Raw genomic sequence first — 19,542 nt, 5'->3', positions numbered from 1 at the left:
CACAGAGTGTCCGTGTCAGCGTCACAAACCGTATGGTCCTCGTAACCGTTGCAAAACGTTTCTTTGTTGTAGCAATATGTTGGCGCACCGCAGTTTTTTAATATAGGTGGTGGAGGCAAGCACCTGTCTGGTATTTGTGGCATGTCTGTGTCTCTCACCGGCGCCATTCCAGCGTCAGCCTCGATGCAGCACTCAATCGTCGAAGAGCTGGGAGTACAGCCGCAGTTTGCATTGGTCAGCTTCGGCGTCATCGTGCAACGATCCGAAAACGTCATTATATTGTCCTTGAAGGCAAGTTTTCGTCTGGATGCTTTACCTGGACATTGCTCCATGGCGCAGTTGGCACACTTGCATCTGAATATACGCTCATTCATGTGATCTGTCTGGGAGTCTTCGGGAGAATTCGATGCAGCGTTATCCGCTTGCGTGGGGTGAGGTGCGTCGTCGACCACCAGCTGATACGTAGAAAGCACTGGAACTTTAACAGGGTTTCTTTCTCTTGCCGTGTGCGATGTGATGGATACGCGAGGGTCGACGTACCCGGAGGTCACGCGGTAGTTGGAGCTGAACTCTCTCGCTGGACAGTCGGGAGTAGTCACCAAGTGTCTGATCAACCTCGCTCTATCCATCTCTGTGGCCATTTTACTAACATTGTTAGAACTCGGTACCGTGGTGCGTCTAATGTCACATACTTTATCGTTGCTATCGGCGAGTATGTCTCTCGCGGACATTTTGCCTCTGCCGAACTTTACTTGCGTGCGCTTCATATTGAATAATTTGTTTTGACTTTTCAAATTTTTATGTAACCCTCATATTGATGACAGACGTGACAGATTTCAAAAGAGTTTATGTAACAAAAAGTTTGCTCACTTGAGTCGTTCAAGTAGGTGTCCAAACAGAATGTTGTCTTGAAACACTTTACGGACAGCTGAGGCGGAAGCACCTAGTTGATCGCGAACCACTTCAATTCATATCCTTGTGACAATAAAGGATTGAGTAACATATTTCCTTACAACGCTATTCCTGCGTTTCGGGCATTCAAGTTTAGACCTTAGTGTTAAGATAATAAAAACGAAGACGTGTCATGCGCTCGCAAAGATATCGTTGTATTAGATGAAGAACCGCGACCAGTATATGTAGATCTGGCCGTCGGTGTTGTGGCCGGTCGCAGAGGGGAGATATCGGTCCAATTTAAAGATCTTATATCATAGAGGGAGCTGTGAGTTAAGGAGGCAGATGTGTGCAATTGTCCGAGTCAAAGATCAGAGGAAGTGGCGGGTGCGCACGCGCCGCTGCGCCGCGCACTGTACCGCACAGTGTACGCTGGCCAGGCCTACAGCTGCGGAGTCGCGTGAGCGCTCGCTCAATTATTAGGTATTTGTCACGTTGTTGAGATGATCAGATGACAGATGAGATCATGATAATTGGAAGAATTAAAATCCGAGCGGCGAGCCAGCAGGATATCATTGAAGTAAATAGAATGAAATAGCCAGTTTACGAATACAAATTATGTTTTCTGTATGTACAGGAAAACTTTTTTACATTAATTTTGGAACTATTGTAACCTATTAACTGTAATCGTGAATATGATAAGCCAATCTTGAATTAATACCCAAACTAAAAATATTTACCTTTAGATACGCTACATATGTAATCCATACCATTTTTTTTGTCGGGGGGAGAAATCCCTTCGTATGCCCAACTTTCTTAGGGGAGAAATATCGGGGTATGTGTTGTATTTCTACTAAACGACCACCCCGGCAGCTTACCATTTGTTGCGAGAACGGAAAGGCTCTGGGACCTGAAAAGCTCTCCAGTGCATTCCAACTACACCTCTCCTCATTAAGACTCCATTCCTCCACTTTAATCCATACCTTCTTCCATTTGGTAACGTTGTCTATAAAACAGACATTCTCTCAGCCCTTACACCCATACATCGACACGAAACGAATAAAACAAATAAACAGTGACAAAAAATAAAGAGAAAGTAATAAAATCGTAATAAAGCACACGGTGGGCTGCAATTAAAATTACCTCGCGATAAACATATAGACTATATAAATGGTTTTACTGACCATAAAATAATATTACGTTTCCATTCCAGATAGTTAAACAGCTTCTAAAACAATTAGGTTTATGTTATGCACTTTATGTCAGGGTTGGGCAACTTCAGACTGAGATCTACTATTACTGATAAGTGATAAGCCTTCTGAAGTGTCTTGAGGGAGTAGGCACTTTAGTCTTTCTTTGCTATATACAATCACTAGTTGACCCGCGCAATTTCCATAAAAGAGGATGGGTCATAATTTTCCCCGCTTATGTAGTAACATTTTTACTGCTACTCTGCTCCTAAAGGTCGTAGCGTATTGTTATATAGCCTATAGCCTTTCTCAATAAATGGGCTATCGAACACTTTTTTTTTCAATTCGCACAAAAGTTCGTGAGATTAGCGCGTTCAATCAAACAAATATTCTCTACTAGTTTATAATTTTAATATAGATAAAACCAAGAATTTTCTTCATGTGAGTAGGCCGAGACCAGAGAACTTAAGAAAGCCAGGGGACGCCCTTAAAAGACATAGGTACACAGATCATATTATTATCACTCTCTCAACGTCCTCCTCAGAACTTCACGTGCTTTCAAAAGCTTTGTTGCTCTACAGTTCCTATATCTGTATGTAACTACTACTGCTTTTGGATTTTGATGCGGTATTTTTAATAGATAAGGTGAAGCCGGGGCTTGCCACTGGATATATATAAAACCCATGAATTCTTATCAAATCAGGAATTCCGTTAGCCACAGTACACATTTCCTAAAGAAATTCAACAAGATATAAAACTATAATAAATTAATAAACGCACTCCTGATTTACGACTACAACATTGGCATCTGAAACGGACACAAAATTGCGAAATAAATTTATATGACGACATTCACCCGATAAGGCATAATAAAAACACTTTTATTACTTTCAAAAAACACAATAAAAACATTGACTAAACAAAGATTTCTAATGTAAATAAACTTTTTGAAAACAGTGGGAACGAAATGGTTTTCAAACTGGTGTATTGCCATTAAAAACGTTATGGCGGCCATCAATTGTAAACTGTCACCGTGGTTTTAGTGCAAGGTTTTAATTTTTGACATTTATTACTTGAGATTCTAAGTGGTGTAGTGTGGACTGTGGACTGTGGAGTAGTCCCTGTGTCCGCGGGCTACGGACTATGTTCATTATGAATGTCTACTAACGAATTTGATTGTTTTTGACAATGATGTAGGATGCATTTATGAGGAGTGTACGCTTAGATGCATATTTTAAAGTAAAACATGATTTTGTACTCCCTTATTTTATGGTATGGATATTTCCCTTACTTAAAAGAATTCAAATTCAAATTATTTATTTGTTTTAAAATTTGTATACAATAGCAACTAATGTTAGAACTAATTGTTTTATTATCAGTCGATAGTATTCAGACAATATTCATTATAAATTATTAATAAAAATATTACAGTTTTTCACTATGAACGTTACGGGGCAAAGTAAGAATCTTATGGTGCGTACACCCTTAGAATACCATGTTATACAACATTTTAATGTATAAACACATGCCAAAAACATTGTTTTATAGCATAAACACATAGATATAAGAAACCAATATTTTACTCAGCACTCTATTACCACTACTACTACTAATCGTATGGTTAGTGGTCAACCTAGTGTCAAAGTTGTTCAAGCCGCCCGAAAGGCCTTTGACGTGGCTTAACGACTGTTATCTTAATTGACAACAACCGGGACCGACTTTTTACGTGCCCTCCGAAGCACGGAGACGCCCAGTTCAAATACCACTATGCGGTCATCCATCTATGGAATGACCGCGCCACGGTTTGCTTAACCCACAGATCGTTTACCGACCGGTGAGTGCAACTGGGTACTACAAAAGAAACAAAATTAAATTATAATTTATCATCTAAAATGTCATGTTTGTTAATGAACTAGTTCCGATGTAAGATGATAGTTATACACCACATGATTCACGAATCACGCGATAGCCAGTGATTGTCTACGAGTGTATGAAATAGTATGAATCACTACTGCAATGCTTTGCACCGGATAATAACCAATTTCCTGTAAGTCATTCTAACTGGTATCACATCAGAAAGCTAATAATTAAATTTTAAATTATTTCAATAAATGTAACCCATTAATATCCCACTGCTGGGCAAGGGTCACTTCAAGTAACAAGGGTGGGATTAGGCCTTGAGTCCACCACGCCGGCCAAGCGCGGGTTGGGGACTTAGCTTACCTTCAAGAACTGTGTGTAAAGGCAGGCATACAAGGTTGCATCACGATGTTTTCCTTCACCGTTGGAACAAGTGATCATTATTTTTTATACACAGTATAACTTCGAAAATTCATTGGTGTGTTCAACGAGGCAAATTCATCTGCTATACATAAAATCACGCCTTTTTCCATAGAGTTACTTTTTCCAAGGACGTAGAGAAAATTCGACTTGGTACGATCTTTTCAAACTTCTATTGCAATATCCACATATATGTTTACATGTTATCATACAGGATCTTTTATCTACAAGCTATATACGCAAACTTAAATATTGCATTGGTAAGGGTTTTACAAAAATGAAAACAAAAAAAAATGCAATGCAAATTTCCTAAACTCTACGATCTAAATGTCCTTCAGAAACTGGGCATAATCGTTGGGTATCGAAGACTTGTGTGCATTGTTTCGTGTATAAAGCAATATCGCTTCCCACATCTGTCCCTATGTCTGTATGTAACTTCTTCTTAGGTCTTTAAAACTCGCAACGGATTTTGATGCGGTATTTTTAATATATAGGGTGATTCGAGAGAAAGATGTATGTGTAGCCTGGCGAAGCCACGGCAGGCCACTAGATATATATAAAACCCATGAAGGGTAACACTACATAATATCGTACATCATTGGTCAGTAAAAGTCCAGCACGGTCCCTGCCTCCACACGTCCGGTGAACACTACTATAATACGCGTAAAACGCATCAAGCGCGATAACTCACCACTTAAATATACCTCTTGATATATCGATCATTAAAACACTATCATTACTAGTACTTATATTTATTTTAAGGCAGTTCTGAGAGATACTTTTAAACCATATTAATTAATGAGTAATACATTTTTCGCATTACCCATTGCTCAGCAAACTTCTTTTCAGATATTTTTAATTTTTATTTTATCGTATTGTTCTACTACCCATACTAAAATGTTGAGCTTTGAACATGCTCTACATAGCAGGGGTACGCTCAGTTCAAATACCACTATGCGGTCACTCATCTATGGAAAGATCGCATCAAGGGTTGCTTTACCGGTGAGCGCAAATGGCTATGATTGCTATAAGGCAATGCACAACTAGCCTTTCTACGAGACGATAATCTAAATATCTATAATTGTGTGGCTGACTGACAAAGTGATCTATCAACGCACAGCCCAAACCACTAAATGAATCGGGCTGAAATTTGTCATGCAGGTAGATATTATGACGTAAACGCCCGCTAAGAATGGATTTTGATCAATTCTACCCCGAAAGAAGGAGATAAAATAGGGGATGAAAGTTTGTATGGAAATTTTGTCCTAATCACAAACCACGCGGACGAAGTAAATTAATCTTACTTGCAGTATTTATCAGTTATCTAGTTACCATAGTACAAGTTCTGCTTATTTTGGAACCAGATGACCAAACGTAAGTTCAAACTACTCATAGACATGTTACTGTAAAAGGTCATAACAGAAATAAGGTCATAAACATTCATCATAATTTCCCGTGACAAATTCACGTACGAAAACAAGCAGTTGATAGGAAACAGGGGTCTAGCAGTGCGATAATATCTCCACCATTCAGTGCGCGAGCAAACGCGTTACATTTGTTAACGAATGTATATTTTTGTAATAAAGACTTCATGAAAAATACAGGGTTATATTCCACGGACATGTTCACCTTTAATTATAAGGTAATAAGGTTGTAAATTGCGTGATTTTGTGGTTTTTCATAGTGGTTAGGGTAACAGGCGCCCCGTAGTGCGGGCCGCGAGTCTTTTGTCCCGGTAATTTCCGACCCCTCCGCTTCGTAAGTCATTAGACATTGTACTCGTTAGTTCGTATGACGATAATTGGTTTGTTTTTTTGTGTGTGTGTTGTTCAATCGTTTGTGTAGGAAATGTTTTGCGTTGAGATTCGTTTCGACGTTAAAAAGTTAAGTTTTTCAGGATATAGATAAAGTTTGGAAAGAATAGAACAGGAAATTATTGACTTTGGAACTGACTTCAATAAAATTCTATGAAAACTTGTTAAGTTTCCACTGCTGGGCAAGGTTCTCCTCTCAAACGGAGGAGGGATTAGGACTAGCGTCAATCACGCTGGCCAAGTATTATTCTTAATTAATTAAACTCCATGAAAACATAAGTTTTCACTCACGTTGAGTCCTCAAAACAAATTAAGTAAATAAACAGAAATCAAATTTTAGTCTCTATATTTCCAATATTAACCAAAATGTTAATAAACCACGCCTATTATCAACTAATATACAATAAATATTAATAACAAACTTCAAATGCGAACCAATAAATTAACAAGAACATTTAACCCTGTAACGCAGCGTCGGTTCTAAAAGACCGTTTGATCGTTAATATTTTTCATAGAATATTGGCAAGCGGGTTGATTGAGCAATAATCGTAAAGTGATGGCGTAGGGGTTGTAACAATGAGTTGTTTGAGTCAATAACAATAAAATAGACTTTTAAAAGACAGGGCACGTGACGTAATCGGACAATGTCTTTTCCCCGTTTGTCCAAGGTGCCTGCTATGTAAATCAAAAAACATTTATTAATTTAGGTCAAGTGCTGACACTCATGATAGTCATTGATACAGAGAGTGAATTTACCACCAGTTCGGAAAGTAGGGCTAATGAGAAGAGCTAGCAAGAAACTCCTGGCCACTCTTTTTAATCGTCAAATGGTTTTAACAATAACAAAGATTTATACCTAACAGAAAGGTATCTGGGGGCACGGAAGTGCCCCCGCAAGTCGAGCAAAAAAAAAGCGGCACGGCCGTAACATCCTTTTCTCGAAGCAATTCGGGCTATTTTGACACCCCTATAATTTCGTAGTGGATAAAACAAGAAGCCTGGATTTTCAGCAACTAATCAGTCATTGTATAAACACGGTATATTTAAAATTTCAGTCAATTTGAACCAGTAGTTTAAGAATGACAACTTGTTAAAATTTTGAATTTTGTCACTCACTGATTCACTGACTCACTGACTCACCGATCATCAAAAGTCTAAGGTACTTCTAGCAGACTGAGAAGCTTAAAATTTAGAATGCAAATAGGGTTTAGTGTCTTAATCATGGGAAAAATTTAATATTTTCTAATTTCGGTCAAGTTTTATAAATACACTAACTGCAACAATAACTTTGTAATCCCATATAAATGTATAAGATTACAAGGTTACATTTGCAGTTAATGAATTAAATTATTATTTCTGTAGAAAATAAAATAAATAGGTGTAAATATGTATCTACTATATGAGACATAACGGGAGGGGGTATAGGGTGGGTAAGGGTGTTTAGCCCATGAAACTGAACAACATTCCCATAGGAAAATATGTTGAATTATGAAAAAAATACGGCTTTCCATACAAATTGGACTTATGTTTGCTCTATTGGCTCTACAAAAAGAAGTGAGATGCCATCAAAAACATTCTATAAAAACCTCAAGTCTCGCCGTAAAAAGTTGTGAGATCTATATAATACCAAGTCGATTAATCTATTTAGTCTCTACTTAAAGGACCTTCTGTCTTAAGTTATTACGTATGTTATTATCATGCCAATTAAAAAAAAAATACCTTTAAAACAAATAGATCGACTTGGTCATCGCAAGAAAACACAAATTCGCCATTAACATTTCAGGAGCATTAACTTAATTCTCGTCGTGCTGTGTAGTGTGATACATACTAATAATCAAATCATGCGATGGCCAGGTCGGTCTATTTGTTTAGAGGTATTTTTTTTAAATTGGCATGATAATAACATACGTAATAACTTAAGACAGAAGGTCCTTTAAGTAGAGACTAAATAGATTAATCGACTTGGTATTATATAGATCTCACAACTTTTTACGGCGAGACTTGAGGTTTTTATAGAATGTTTTTGATGGCATAAATCTTTGATGATATAAGGAGTGTGTGTTCGGTAGTACAAACAGCGGACACAAAGTACCTACAACCAGACCCGAAACAATTATTTGTGGAGCGCACAAATAACTGTTCTGTGCGAGAATCGAACCTTCGACCGACGCAATGAGAGCGAAGTGGTGATCTAAACCACTGCGACATGGATTATAAAAATACTACCTATCTTACTAATTGTAGAGCAGACACGCTTTGGCATTGAATAAATTAGTATGGATATTAGACCATGTATTTATTGTTTTAAAAATTATCTATTACCAGCCTAACCTTTCTCTAGCGAAGTGGATCGTAAATTTTTCTTCAAATACCAGGTGTAATATCATATAAAGTTGTAAAACATTAGACATGGCAATCATAACTGTCTAAGGAGCCGCACAAACATACACACGTCCAAGTTTTTTATTATTATTTTAATTATAAATGTTTTTTGTTTAAAGGGCAGGTGTTGTAATATTAATGTTTTATTTTGGCAAGCGAAGACGCGCCCCGCGGTATGTGAGTCTAATCGTGAGGTCCAAGGTACATACTTTAGCGATACAAGGTACATGACCTAGAGGAAGTCGTTATAATAATGAGCTAGAACTAATAATAATTAATCTTTGAGATTATCTTCTGGTTTCTAATAACTTAAGTTCTTGAGGTAGAAATACTAGAAATATGCTTAAAAACATACAATTGTTTCTATAATCAATACATTTTAAATTATCATATTGTAACTGTAGCGTACTATTATACTCTTTCATGAAAAATATAGTTTCTACGGAATACACTAGAGACACTAAACAGTTTTTCATATAATACCTCGATATCTACTGAATGGTAGAACTAGTTGTTTGGTCATAAGATGTAGTGTAATCGCTCCTTCGACCTTATGACTCTATCAACATGAAACCGCTTACTCTTTGCAACTTGGTCCACAATCCACCGTGACCCTTCCTTGCCGGCGGGGGTCCGAGAGACCGCGCTCATCAATTATCGCGAGAGGCCCTCACTCGCCGTAGGATACGTCAACAGGTGCCGTGAGACGAAGGTAACTTAATTTACGAAAATATTCACAGTAGCGGGTCCCCGGGCTATGTGCAGTGAACATTTGAGGGTTAAAAATAAATATAGTTTTGTTTCTGTTGTGATGCAAGTGAATTTAAAATTTAATGTTGTTTTCTGATACACTGCAGTGATTGTGTTAGTTGGTGATGCGGCTGTCTCTTCAACCATTCATACGCGAAATTATTATACTCTAAACTACTATTTTTCTAAAGTTTAGGCAACTTAGAACTTGAAAAGATATTGATTTCATATGAAGTTATGATTTGCATTGCTATTTTTTATAATAAAACCTAGTAACCTTATTATAATAATACGTAACAAACAAAAACAAATGCTGATTTCTACTAAATTCTAGACAACATTTTTGGATAAACCCACAAGAAAACTCCAAATAAACAAATTAAAATAAAGTTTCCGAGCAATCACCTCAAAATAACATAAACATGTCAGTGAATATAAATGATAATAGTGTCCCTAATTTGGTGCAAGTTCATAAATAAAGCGTTACCATTATTTTTAAGCCGATCATTACATTCGCGTATACGTGATTTATGTTGCCGAAGAGAGCCGAAGCGAGCCGAAAAGTCCCGATTGGTTGCGGCAATAGATCGTGATTAGGCGCGCGCACAGCTTGATCACATACCGACTCGATAGGGTTGCCGACTACTCCGTGTTATCAAAAACACGTTTAACTGTAGGTCCCGGCTGTCATTTCCAAAGACCTTTAACAGTGGTAAGAGAGCTTAAAGTCTGACAACCAGTCTTACTGAAGGGTTAGAGTTAGAGTTAGAGGTTCGATAAGCAGTCGCTCCATGTAAAATACTGGTATCCAGCTGCATCTAGTGAGACTGGAAGCCGAGTCTCATATAGTTGGAAGAAAAGCTAGGCTGATGATAAAAGTTGCCAACTACTAGGTAAAAATAGTCAAATTTAAAATCATTCGTAAAAATTTTGAAACTTATAACAGTAATAACTTACCGAATCGGCCACTAGCTTGAAAAGTGTAGAGTCTTATGAGAAGAACTAGCAAGAAACTCACGACATTGCAATTGATTGCCAAATGGATCACAATGTGGTTTATACAATAATTGACCATGCGAGGAGCAGGCACGGTCAACAATCTATTTTATTATAAATAACTGGACGTTTTGTATACCAAAATAACAAAATTTCTGTAGACATATTCGTAATACACGGCTTAAGTCTTAATAAAGCCAGTAAAGTTAAATATAACATTTTTGACCATCTAGCTGCGTAGTTCCCATCGAGACATATTTTCTGTAATACATTTTATTCATATAACAAAGAACTGGTGATAAATATGAGCTTACGAAATATATTTTAAGTACAAACTTCTACCAAAACGATATCTTTATTACTCTTTATGTTTCAGGATTTGAGTTTAATTACTTATCATTTTACGACAATATAGCCGTGATTCATTTCAACTTGAGTCATGGCTACCATATTGGGACATGCATGGAAAAGCCTTTAATATCTTGTGGCCAATAAAATACAAGTTTTCAAGGCAATACGTCTGTTATATATGAAAATATATATATTATTATCAATATACAAATTGGATATCTGGAGACAAACGGCAAAGTCGGCGCAGACCCAAAAAACGCTGCCGCGATATCCTGGCTAGAATATCACCAAAATTAGATAAGAAAATCAAAGGGAATGGTATATAACAAGATTCTTGACGAGCTGTAGAACAATAGATACCTACATAAATAGACAAAAAAGAAAATATTAATGTGGTGAACCTAAACTCCACCTAAACTCCTTCTACTCTATGGTAGATGCCATATATTAATCATATAACGATTTGGCATTCTCTGTCAATAAATATATCAAACACGTAATGCTCGTATTTTATTAATACATAATATTGGCGACGAGGAAAAACTGAACCTAAATGGAAAAGCTACGTAAAAAACGGAGCACCCTACGTGGGATGCTCACCAGACTCGATACCTACATCGAGCAGAGGGCGACGATGTCTGACGAGGACATCACCGCTCGCTCCGCAGCCTTGAAGGACACCATAACAGCACTGCGAGAGTTACAAGAGAAGATAGAAAACAAAACCATAGATGATAACGATGAAACAGCGTATTTACACGAACAAAATTACGGCTACGAATTCGAAGAACTTCACACTATTTTAGTATCAAAACTTTTAACAAAAAAAAACCATTATTCAAGGTCAGCGACAGGAAGACCAACATAGAATATACCAATACCATAAGATTATACCAAAAATACAATTTAATCCTTTACATGAATCAGAAACGTTCAATAACTTTAAAAAACGTCTGGAAGTGTACTTTAGACTTAATGAAATTACTGAGCCCCACATGAAGACAAATATTCTTCTGTCTACATTATCACCAGAACTCCATGAAAAATTATGTGATTTAATAGCACCAGACGAACCATTGAATAAGACATTTAACGAAATTACTGAAACACTTGACGACTACTTAGACCCAAAACCTAGCAAATGGGTTCTACAACATAAATTTATATCGAGAACTCAAAAATCGGATGAAACAGTAGCGCAATACGCCGCAGATTTAAAAAAGCTCACTACCAACTGCGAATTTAAATGTCAACACTGCCAGAAAAACATTTCAGAAAGCTTTTTATCTCTTCAACTCATAAGAGGATTGAAAGATAGCGACGCACGTACAAAAATTTTACAAGACCGAACAGTATGTACATTTAAACACCTGACACAGATTGCAACATCTATTGAAATGAGTAAAGCAGAAAATACATCAATGCTTCCGAATGAACAACCAAGTAGTGACAATATCAATAAAATTTCCACTGATTCCTACAATAATTCAAAAAAATCTCCTTTTAGAGGAATCACACCAAGAGATTTAAAAGGGAAATGTTTCCGCTGTGGTTTAAATCACGAAACCAAGAAATGTAGCGCTATAAACATAACATGCTATAAATGCAAGAAGGTCGGACACTTAGCTAGTGTGTGTCTACAACGGCGCTCAGATGCGAAGCCCAGTAAGACTACACCGGATATAAATCAATTAAACGACTCAGCGATAAGCGATGATGATGAATGGAATGATATTAATGTTATATCTGGTGAAACATCCGAAAAATACATGATAACGGTACACATTGAACATGCTAAGATAAAAATGGAATTTGACACTGGAGCCACACTTACTTCTATGTCATTACGAGACTACAGAAAATTGAAAATCGGCAAAAGAATCTTTAAAACTAATATAAAACTCAAAACATATACCGGCGAAGTAATCGAACCTGCAGGTGTTGCATACGTTCAATGCAGATGCCAAGGAAAAGAATTCCACGGTAAATTATACCTCATCAACAACAACGTTGACCCCGTTTTTGGCCGGAGTTGGATGAAAGAACTCGAAACTCTAAATTTAGCAGATATAAAAACTTTACAGCAATCAGAAAATCTAGAATTAGACCAGCTTTTGGAACTTTACAAGACATCAGTATTTCGATCCGACTTAGGCGAAATACCCAATTACAGAGGACACCTAAATCTACAAGAAAACACAAGACCAATTTTTATCAAACCACGTAGAATACCGTACGCTTTAAAAACCAAAGTGGATGAAGAGATCGAGCGACTATGCAAACAGGGTGTCATCACGAAAGTCGACCACTCTGATTGGGGTACTCCAGTGGTACCAGTTGTCAAACCGAATGGGAGTATCCGATTGTGCGCTGATTATAAAGTTACACTAAATAAAGTCATACAAGATGAACAATATCCAATACCTATGATAGAAGATATATTTGCAGAGATGAACGGAGGTAAACTATTCTGTACACTCGACATCACCCAGGCATATCTCAACATGACAATGGATGAAGAAAGCGCAATGCTACAAACACTAAGTACGCATCGAGGCACTTTTAAGGTGAACCGCCTAATGTTCGGCGTTAAGGTCGCGCCGAGCCTTTGGCAGAAATTTATGGATAAACTCCTTCAAGATCTCGAAGGTGTAAAATGTTTCTTTGATGACATCATCATTCAAGGCATCAACAAAGAACAATTACTACAGAGACTTAAGCTCGTGTTAGACAAACTAAAAGAAAGTAACCTACGAGTAAACAAAAATAAGTGCCACTTTTTCAAAACAAGCATCGACTATTTGGGACACACTATCGACAAAGAAGGTCTACACAAAAACAGAGAAAAGATTAACGCAATAATTAAAACAGAACGCCCAGTCAACACCGCAGAATTGAGGACATTTCTTGGAATGGCAAATTTTTACAACAAATTTATACCCAACCTATCATCGATCACGAATCCACTGAACAACTTACTCAAGAAAGAATCTAGTTTTCGATGGTCTACAGAATGCGAACAGAGCTTTATACACATTAAAAAAGAAATTCTAAGCGAAAGAGTACTTATACATTTTGATCCCAAGAGGCCCTTGGTTCTTGCAACAGACGCATCTCCACTGGGAATCGGAGCAGTACTATCACATAGACTCCCAGATGGATCAGAAAGACCGATAGCATTCGCTTCCAGAACACTATCGGATAGCGAGAAGAAGTACAGCCAAATTGACAAAGAAGCTACTGCCATATACTGGGGATTGAAGAAGTTCTTTTATTATTGTTACGGTAGAAAATTTATCCTAGTGACAGACCATAAACCACTGACAATAATTTTCCACCCACATCAAACGTTACCAGCAATGAGTACAATGCGATTATTCCACTACGCTCATTTCTTATCTGGATTTGACTACAACATTGAATACAGAACTTCGCCTAACAACTCAAATGCAGATTACCTATCCAGGTTCCCAGTAGAAAACACAAAGGCAAACAAAATGGACCAGAATTACAGCTTTCAACTTCAACAAATACATACCATTGATGTCAACCCAAATATCATAGCGAAAGAGACAAGTATTGATTCCGATTATACACCATTAGTACTCGCATTACAAACTGGCCGATCACTTAAAACGCTCGGTTACAATGATAATGAATTTACTTTACAAGATGGATGTATACTAAGAGGAACGCGAGTCTTAATCCCAAAAACATTACGCGAACGAGTGCTGGACGAACTACACCTCGGTCACCCGGGCATTGTGAAAATGAAGCTACTGGCCCGCAGTTTTGTATACTGGAAAGGAATTGACAATGATATCGAAACAAAAGTTAAGTCCTGTAGAACATGTAGATTACAACAAAATGAACCAGAGAAAGCACCACTACACCACTGGGAACACCCAAAGGGCCCCTGGCAAAGGCTTCATATTGATTTTGCCGGACCTGTTTACGGATACTATCTTTTAATAGTTGTAGACGCATTTTCAAAATGGACAGAGATTATACCTACTAAATCAACGACAAGCTCTTGGTGCATCCAAAAATTGAAAGAACTATTTTGCACCTATGGAACACCTCTACTCCTTGTCTCAGACAATGGCCGACAATTCGTATCGGGAGAGTTCGAAAAATTTCTAAAAGACTGTATGATTTCGCACAAAACCTCTGCTCCATACCACCCTGCAACCAATGGACAAGCTGAACGATACGTACAAACAGTCAAGAGAATCTTACGAAGCTTAGAGGGAGAAAGGGGTAATCTTCAAGAGAAACTTGTTATGGTAAAAACTCGCCTCAGACGGACACCAAACTTGAATGGTCAGACACCTTATCAGTTAATGTTTGGAAGAGAAGTTCGAACAGCATTACACTGCATGTTTCTAAACACCCATAAGGAAACTACATCAAAACATCAAGAGATCAAGGTCAGACAGTTGGAAGTCGGCGAACGTGTACAGGCCCGTGACTACACGAGTGCTTCGCACCGTTGGCAGTTTGGTACTATCACAAGACGTCTAGGCCGACTTCATTATGAGATCCGCACCGACAACGGCGATGTCTGGCGCCGACACCTCAACCAGGTGTTGGCTGCATCTTATATTCAGCAGAACAGCTAAGAGGTTAGGAGGGGAGAAATGTGGTGAACCTAAACTCCACCTAAACTCCTTCTACTCTATGGTAGATGCCATATATTAATCATATAACGATTTGGCATTCTCTGTCAATAAATATATCAAACACGTAATGCTCGTATTTTATTAATACATAATAATTAAGAAGAATAATTGGTTTTACTAGGTAGAAAGGGATATGAAAAAAAATCCTCGTATTGAAAAAAACTGTTCTTACGAGCAACTATTTTAAAGTCGATCTATCAGTAACATTACCGATATTCTCCTAAAATGTAATCTTTATACATTATTCGAAACCCTTTTATCCTACACCTCCAAGCAGCCCTACAGCGGCAACAAATTGAGACATCTGTAATTATTTATCCAGACATCATTAGCGGCTATATCGTATATAATTTCTCCATCGGTTATTGATTTATATCCCACACCGACACACACATATACGTCTATTATAATATATAATAATAGCATATTTAAACGGTATTATAAAAGACTCTATAGTCTAACAACTAGATAGAGATGACGGCCTCTATGGTGCAGTTAAGGCGGTCGCCACGACGCTGCCATTGCGTCAGGAGGTCGTGGGTTCGATTTCCACACGAAAAAAAATGTGGGATCCACAAATTCAAGTCTGTTTGAGCTTTGTGTCCGTTGTTTGTATGCTTGTAAAAGTCCCCGCGATACAAGAGCAATTCTTAGTGCGGGAGTAGTCTTTTATTATAGAAGAAAAAGACTCACTGGTGAGGTATATAAAGTTCAGAATTTAGAACATCAGTGAACCGCAGACTTATGCAGATGGCCTGTCTGATTCATACACTTTATTTTGGAAATACGCTACAGTATTAATTACAATCTAGATACATATTCCATGTCACGGTTCTCTACAAAGTTGTCAGTGTATATGACGTAAAAGTTTTTGAGAATAAATCGTATTATTATGATGATAATCTGTTGTAGATTGTGTTATAAAAGTCGGTCTGTAATTGAGTCAGTTTAGTGTTAGATGACATTAATAATACGGATTCTACTTACGTTCCGTGTTGTGGGTTACGCAAGAAATGGGGTTATAAACGATTTGAATGTCATCCGAATTTAAAAGGGTTCTCACTTGTTCATTTTGTATTTTCCCTACAATGCTTTATAGAGGGGAACACTGATTATTTATTTTCACTAGGAAATTTGAGTAACATTGGAAATTATAATCTCTGGAATTACGAAATTGTTTTAGATTTGGTTTCCTATGAGCTGCATTCATCTTTAATATTCCAAAGACTATGAAGGCGGGTTAAGTTACTAACATATAATGCTCTCAATATGCAAAGAAATCCGGCTAATTAAATAATTAAGATAGTGGACAACTTGAACAAAAATTGTCCACACATAGCAGAGTAATCAATGAATATACATACATAAATAAAAAGTCATTCAAAGAAAGTCCTCTTTTTTAAGTCCATTAAAATGATGATATATAATAACTACTCATACAAACTTTCAACCTGTAAAGTAGTAAAATATACCAGTATAACTGTCACACCACGATACAGTTTCATAACCAAACGATATTTCAGAAAGAAAACTTTATTCTACAAAATATTTACAAACATATTCATTCAACTCTTTCAAGTTTAGTGCGTCATAAATATCTCTGGCACCATTGTAAATTATATTTTACAATTGTTTACATTACATTTTGAAAAAGACATAGCGAGCTTTTGTTTTTAAATACAAAGAGATTTTATATTTTTACAGCACTTTCTGGCCCAAACTAGGCCACTCATTGCCACTTACAATAAAAGAAATAAGTCTTTGTCTTTGGGTGGTGCGTGTCTTTGGTTTGTAAATTTTTTTTGGCTTTTGTTTTAATAAATTCTTTGTCAATAAATAAATTCGTAGATCAATCGAGTTAGTTAATGTTTTAAATAAATATTTAATATAACGTCATCATACTTATTATAATAGACAGTGACGATTTATATGTTTGTTTATTAAAATGAAGGTTATTGGGTGTGTATTGAGTGTGGTCATTAAAAAATATATTAATTTTAGAACTGATATTTCAATCAACTGATTACCTAATTTAAGTAATAAATTCTTCTTTTCGGCAGATTCTTCCACATCTGCTAAACCGTAAAAATCCTAAACGTAGCTAAAAATATCCAACCTGATTCCATGCTTTTTTATTTCTTAGGAGATACGTTTACAAATTTTTTAATCAATTGGTTCAACTTTCATATTTCTATATTCCATCCACTTAGCTTATTTGATACAGTTCTTTATTTTAGAAATACACGTAAATTTTTAATTACACCCTACATAAATTTTGCATACCAAGGCTCTCTAATTAAGTTGTGAGATAGATATAACACACTGTTCAGTTATAAATTGGAAGAATATAACTTAAAACAAAGATTTTCGCTTAAATCCGTACAAAAACGTGTATAGTCTAGTATTAGTAGTCCCATCAAATACCAAGTCGTGTCCAAAACTCCGTCCAAAACTGTCCAAAATATTGTCTCCGAAAACAAAATGTCGGAAAACAAAAGACATTTGAATTAAAATCGTTTGTGTGTATTTTACAGCCGTCATATATAAGTGTTGTAGCGTCACCCCGTAGTTTTATGGTGCCCCTGAATGGTGACAATATACAATTGTAAATCGACGAACTATGCTTATATTATTGAAGACAATGTGTGTCCTAATTTGTTTTGGTTGTGAAGTAAAGTCGTATTGTTTCTATGATTTGTTGCTGTGATTCGAATGTGTTTTTGTGTCAAATCTACGGGAGATTTGTGAGTGAAATTTGTTGAATATACTGTTTTGTTTGGAGCAAGTTGCTTCAACCTAGAGACAAATGTTCGTGTGCTAAAATAGGAATTTCTTTTAACATCCTAATTTTGCAGCGTAAGTGAAATTTCCAGTAATTTTTCACCACAAATTTACATGCATACTTAACAATATTTTTATAATTTTAGCTCCTTGTCCGACTGTCTTTTTTCTATTTTTGCTTTTATAAACTACACTCTTTAAATAGTAGGTATAATATCGTATATCCTTTTACGCGGTATGACCTAGCAGCCAAATATCGGGAAATTTAGCTTGAAGGGGGGCCTAGAACCTAGGGATGTAGAGCCAAACATAGGCTATATTTTGTAAAAGTAGAATATGACACAAAAAAAGCCATACGATTCAGCCACTATAGTCTATGGTACCCATTTTTTCCTCTAATATTTCTCACGTCGTCACTATCAGTTGACGCGTTTTAAAACCGTAAAGTTCCTGAATAAAATCATAAAAGGTAACCGTAAAACCGGACTTTTACACTCAACATAAATCAGTGGGGACAAAACTTTGTTTTTATTAGTAAATAAAGTTTTTTAATGACAGTTTGTGTAGTGTTACATGATAAAATAAAAACTATCGAATATCTGTTTATTTAATTGAGTTGAGAATGAAGAAAGGTACCCTACCTACAGATTTATGGAACTAGCTAGTAAAATGATTCTGATTTAGCAAATGAACATTTTATACAAAATAAATACGATTTCAATTTCAGACGGCTCTAGAAAATTACAAGTAAGGCACATTTATTTATCTCAATACAAACCTGTTTAATAAACTAAAATTCAACACCCAATCTTTATTTTTTTCGCGCTCTTTTTTTGCCACAGACAATCAATCCCGTGCCATCAAACAGTGTTCCAAAATCAATCCGTCAACTTTCGTTCGTGGAACGCGCAAAGGCAACAACACCCATTGAGCCTAGTCTGCACAGTTGGCGTTTTGTTCTTGCTCTAAACAATGATAAACACGCATTAGGAGTGTATAGACAGCCACTGTGCGGACAATGCGACCACTGCGAACTATTCACTTGAAATAATGACGACGTTTTCCTTACAGGGGGTGACGAATCTGCTTTCTTAGTTTTTTCTGTAAGGGCTTTTGGATATATTAACAAGTAGATATAAAGAAAAGTATAAGTTGTATAAGACTATAGATATTACATAGTAATTCTTGAGTTTTACTGTTAGGAAAATAGTAGAAAGAAAAAACAGAAAATTTCAAAATTTTATTTCATTCCAACATCTCCCTATTTCATACAGCTTTTCATTACACTTATACGTCCTTAAGTTAGTACCGATTCGGAAACATAGGAACTGGTATGAAACAAACAACAAAACAGACACATTTTCAAAATTGAACACCAAAGTATAGATTTAGTGCATCACTTAAACAATAGCTCAAAAAATCCGC

The 19,542-nt window shown here is 36.5% G+C and overlaps 1 protein-coding gene across 2 annotated transcripts in view; it reads right to left on the bottom strand.

Moving 5' to 3' along the window:
- The window catches only part of LOC142975546 (uncharacterized), a 47,955-nt gene that overhangs the window by 16,305 nt on the left and 12,108 nt on the right, over positions 1 to 19,542 (bottom strand). Inside the window, exon 1 of one of the 2 annotated variants that reach the window (XM_076118467.1) lies at positions 10,265 to 10,286. The exons of the other annotated variant lie outside the window; for it this stretch is intronic. The gene's annotated coding sequence lies outside the window, so the exon portion shown is untranslated. Of the gene's footprint in view, positions 1 to 10,264; positions 10,287 to 19,542 lie in introns of those variants that run through there. 2 annotated transcript variants of the gene reach the window in all.

Source organism: Anticarsia gemmatalis, chromosome 9, assembly GCF_050436995.1.
Source record: "Anticarsia gemmatalis isolate Benzon Research Colony breed Stoneville strain chromosome 9, ilAntGemm2 primary, whole genome shotgun sequence".
NCBI lineage: Eukaryota > Metazoa > Arthropoda > Insecta > Lepidoptera > Erebidae > Anticarsia > Anticarsia gemmatalis.
This window is presented reverse-complemented; position numbering and strand designations above follow the sequence as displayed.